Source organism: Schistocerca americana, chromosome 7, assembly GCF_021461395.2.
Source record: "Schistocerca americana isolate TAMUIC-IGC-003095 chromosome 7, iqSchAmer2.1, whole genome shotgun sequence".
In the NCBI taxonomy this organism is placed as follows: Eukaryota; Metazoa; Arthropoda; class Insecta; order Orthoptera; family Acrididae; genus Schistocerca; species Schistocerca americana.
Window position 1 is genome coordinate 530918668 of NC_060125.1, and position 5289 is coordinate 530923956.

Below are 5289 nucleotides of genomic sequence, written 5' to 3' on the forward strand. Positions count from 1 at the left end.
GCTTTCGATAATGGCACCTAATCGTGCCTGTTTTTGCTAGCTGAAATGAGTCATTCTGGGAGTAAGTAACAATGTCGCTCAGATTAAATACGGAATGGGCAACCACTGTTTAAGGAGGTAGGCTCGCTCCAAATGGTTCCACGTTTTGTGAAGGTATTTTGTCACACATTTTCAGGGTGAATGGGAGAAGTGTCTGGTATCAGATCAGGAGGGGACTGTGTGTTGGGACACTGTGACTGGATTTTCAATGTAGAGGGAAGATCACGTATTTTCATTCTTGGGTTATATGGTTATTTTATTTTGTAAGACGTTTCTGGTAACTATTTTCTTTGGCTTGGTATAGGACACGCTTTACAAGATGTCTGCCTTGGTTAATGAGGATGGCATGGATAATTAGATAACCAGTAGTTGATGGATGGGCGTTATTGACGTGAAAAGCTTTCCAAATCTGTAACTCAAATTGGAATCAGATTCCTTCTGAAGCTCCTCGTCTTGATTCACCCCTTGATCTGAGCAGTGAATATCGGCGGAAGGCGTGGGGTCTTAGAAAGGCAGAAGCTCTTCACTAGTTCAAATATGGTTTGACCATAAGCGTTCTTTATCAGGCACGATATTTTACCCTTGGATTCCTACGAACTCTTAATTGTCTTCCGCAATCGTATACAGGGAGAACTGTAGTTCTCAGAGTCACGGAGCACTTTCGACATTACAAAGTCATTGTCAGAGGTGCGAAAAGCTATAAGTCACAGAGAAAAATTGCTAAGACACACTTGGTATTGAACCCTGGGGTTTTGGATGCAGGTATCAGCTCGAAGTATGTATACAGCTTTGTTGGCACACACTTAAGTATTATTTTCGTGTTGCTGGCATATATTATTTCAAAATTTCCGTTTTATTGACAAACTCACTCATTTCGTGGACGGAGGGACAAGACAGCAGTATGAGTCATGACCAGTGAGGAAGCCGGTGCAGTGATTAATCGCCCCTGTTTAGGGCGAGGTTAAAAATTAGAGACATAATCTGGGTGCGGGATGATCCAGATAATCGCCACCTAACGACCGCTCACACCGTAACCGAAATGAGTGGGTCGGCCGGGCGGAAATGGACAATTACCGCGGTTCCTCTCACATTTCTGGTCGTAACCGATACTGTCATTGCAGCAGCGGGCGCTGCTTGGTATTCCTGACGATCCGTCCACGGAGTGTGAAATTATGCTAAGTATAGTTCGAGCTGTTTAATTCGGTGCCATTTAGCGAGTGCGCGTTACAAAGAGAAGAGCACGGCCCAGAGATAATGGCAAACGTGTGTTGGAGCTGCCGCGCGCTTGGTTGGTCCCTTATATGGCGGGTGCCTCTGGGAACAGGGAGTGCGACAAGCCCTCGACTTCCGTTCTCAGCTACGCGGAATGGTGTTGACAAGAACAGCTGTCCCCCACGGAGGAAGCAAGCCGGCCATCGCAGATATGAATGATGGGCTGACACCCTCACCTGTACACATATTACAGAAAGCTAATTCCAGAAACCAGGCAGGTATATTCGCGGAGCTGTAAGTTCTGACAGAAAATTCACGCTGCTAACCGCACCATCGTTAACGGGAAGACACTGTACATAGCACTGCATAAGTGAGTATTTGCAAGTGGCGTCCAAGGAGTTGCAATACGCCAACTTTACAAGGGTCTATCAAATGACTACTGGAAGCAATGTTACCTCTCGATTTACTATCAACGTACTGCGTGAATACCGGATGTTGTCAGATTACTTATTGTTTTGTCATCCCGTTCCAAACTCAGTCGCACTAGTCGACTTCAAACGTCATTGGCACTATCGATAAGCAGCCAACGACTCCGGTGGACACTAACATTAGTAATACTCGATTATTCTTCCCGTGACCGTCTTCGTATCCCGTACGTGGCGATATCCATAAGTAGCAATTTAGTTGGTGTAAATAACTGTAAGATGTAGAGTAGATACGTATTTATGTCACTGATATGCTTGCTGAAGTGGTTTTGTAGACAGACCTACTACCTGCCTGCACTATATGGAGGTGCTCTCCACAGCCGTGCTAAGAGTCCGAGTAAACTTAGTATTTGTAATATTGTATAATAATAACCGTAAATGTAGAAACCACTAGTGTAATTTAAGAAAAGTCGCTAATGATTAGCGAAGTAGCATGGCCTTTCGTAGTTCGAGGTACATAATAAATGTAAAAGGAAAATGTTTCAGTTTCCCACTTAATTGCAACATAGTCTCGTCCCTTAACACTAGACGTTAAAAGAAATTATTTTCTTCCATATCCTCGCCCATAAAGAAATCATAGGTGCGTGTTGTTGTTTCTCACTGTCATAAAGGGATTGTAGCAAATGAATCGTCGCTGCAAAACATTCCTGATAGACACATGATACGGCGACGAGTGGACGTCTACGGACTACATGCAAAACTTTGCTGAATGTCCTCTACATTATGAAGGAGCACGAGGGAGCGACTAGTGGAATTACGCGTGGTAAACAGTCAGTTTCCTGAAAATGCTGGAGGCATCCTCGGTTGCTTTTAAGCTTTACGAGGTGTAGTTTCGTACTCTCGCCGAAAATCACGCAGCACAGTTAGTTATATAGTAAATTCCATGTTCCATACATCATTTGAACCAGTTCTTGTATCGAAACAATGAGGAACGAATCGGTTTACACGTATTCCTGACGGGTTTTAATATTAATGAAGACATCATTTTCTAGTCTTACTGATGCTACTCGACCTAAAATTTAGTTGTTTTTAATTTTTTGACGCTGGCTACCGATTTTTAAATAGATGTTCGTCCGTGGAATAGTATTTCTCCAGGAGAAATTATTTTAGATTAGATTTAAAATTTGCTTTGTTACGTGTCAGACGTTTTGTGATATTGGGCAAATGATCAAAAATATTTGTTTCTGCATATTTACCTCCTTTCTGAGCCACCGACAGTTTTAATAATCGATAAAATATGATATTTTTATCGTATAGTTTTGTAAGTTTTGAAAACCACTGTTGTACCCAAATTGTGATGGATTTCTTATGATAGACTTCATTACGGAATATACGTACTGTGATGATGGAGTTATAACGCTTAACTCCTTGAAGAGATACCTATACGACGGCCGTGGGTGAACATCACATATTATTATTACTGTTGGCTTTCAGAGTGAAGAGTTACACCAAAAAATTATTCTATAAGACATTACTGAATGCAAATGTGCAAAATAACTCAGAAGGTGATCTGTTTTTTTCAAACCTAGCAATGGTATAGATAGAAAAATAGCTGACCTTAATCGTTTGAGCCGCTCAGTAATATGCTTCTTCCAGTTCAAGTTTTCATCAACATGTAGATCTAAAAATGTGGAGCATTCTTCCCTGTTTACAGGTACCACCTTATGTGGTACATCAGTTGCTGCCATAAGTATTTGTATGGGACAGAACGGAATACAGTGTTTTCCCAAAATTAATGGAAAGTCCATTTTCAGGGAACATTAAAACAATCATCTTAGATATCCTGTTGTTTTTCTTAATCCAGTCTCGATACTTTTTAGCCTGACGGGCTATTATGGTGACAAGAAGAACTTCTAGTTTCGACGCGCAAGTTAAAAGTTTAGGTTACGTTTCTGTCTTCATTTATGTGGAAGACCAACGGAAAAATGCTCCTATTGGAGCACAAAAAATGCGAATTTGTTCCTACTTATTTAAAAGATTTTTAGTGGGGTACCAGCTGCCTCATTCTACGTTCCTCAGCACCTTTAAAAATTTTCCCAAAAGTTTTGGGATGCTAATATATATCAATTTAACAAGCAAATCAACTCTTACTCTCACATGTTCCCTGAAATATGACTCTCTCGCACTCACTAGTCCAGCGTTATAAATCACTCATACCATTCACTCCCACTTGCTCTTTCTCACTTACTCATACAGCCCAACTCATTGTCATTACTCGTTTGTATGTCTCCTTGTCATTGTCTCCTGTGTCATAGCCACACTGCCCTTCGTTCTATCCTGCTGCTACACTGTCTCACTGTCATTGTCTCCTCTTATTCTCTCTCTTACTGCTACTATCTCGTTCCTTCCTTCCTTCCTACTGCTACTCTCTCTTCCACTATCACTATCTCTCTCTTCCTCTTTGTCATTGTCGTATACGCTGTTTCTCATTATCAATGGCTCTCACTCACTTCCACTTTCTCTTCCCCTTTACTCCTCTCCATCTGGCACTGTCTCCTTCATTCTTTTCCTAGCTCTATTCTGTCATCGTACTACGTTCCACTGAAACTGCATCTCTCTCTCTCTCTCTCTCTCGCTCGCTCGCTCGCTCGCGCTTTCAGTGTAACACAACCAGTGTCTACTGTCTCTCATTATTTATTACTTTTCCGTGTCTCTGCAACTGCCACTGTCTCCTTCTCTCATTGCATAGAAAGTGCGATTATGTTAGAATGCCAAAATTTTGGGAAAAATTTATAAAGGTGCTGAGGGAGTAGAACGAGGCAGCTGGTACCCCATTTTTGTCAGTCTTTTAAATAAGAAGGAACATGTTCACATTTTTTGTCCTCCGATAGGAGCATTTTCCGCTGGTTCCCTTCTTTTCCTGCTGCAGCAGGACATCAACTCACGTGAAAAGAAATTCATTGGCTAGTAAAATTTAGATAGGTTACTTATGTGAAACTGAAATAACGCAAAAGTAATTTTACATCTGAGACCAGTTTTTACGTGCAACAAATTTTTGCATGTGCTACAGTACTACAACTTGGGGTTCCCAGTTGATGAGGGAGACACTTTACAGAATATTATTCCAACGGCTTTGCCGCAGTGGTAACACCGGTTCCCGTCAGATCACCGAAGTTAAGCGCTGTCGGGCTGGGCTAGCACTTGGATGGGTGACCATCCGGTCTGCCGAGCGCTGTTGGCAAGCGGGGTGCACTCAGCCCTTGTGAGGCAAACTGAGGAGCTACTTGACTGAGGAGTAGCGGCTCCGGTCTCGGAAATTGACATACGGCCGGGAGAGCGGTGTGCTGACCACATGCCCCTCCATATCCGCATCCAGTGACGCCTATGGGCTGAGGATGACACGGCGGCCGGTCGGTACCGTTGGGCCTTCATGTCCTGTTCGGGATGAGTTTAGTTTACAGAGTATTTGTCGGTGCTTTATAAACTATGTTTGCGCCTCGGACCAGACTTGCAGTGCGTATTTTATGTGTACAATTAGGGTAACTTTGAGACTCCGTATCTCGGAAACGGATAAAGATATGAAGAAAATTTTCAAGACTGTTTGAGATCGGGA

At 42.5% G+C, this 5289-nt stretch overlaps 1 pseudogene; it reads left to right on the plus strand.

Moving 5' to 3' along the window:
- Positions 1-4799: 4799 nt before the first annotated feature.
- On the plus strand, positions 4800-4917 carry LOC124623556 (annotated as a pseudogene).
- Positions 4918-5289: the final 372 nt, after the last annotated feature.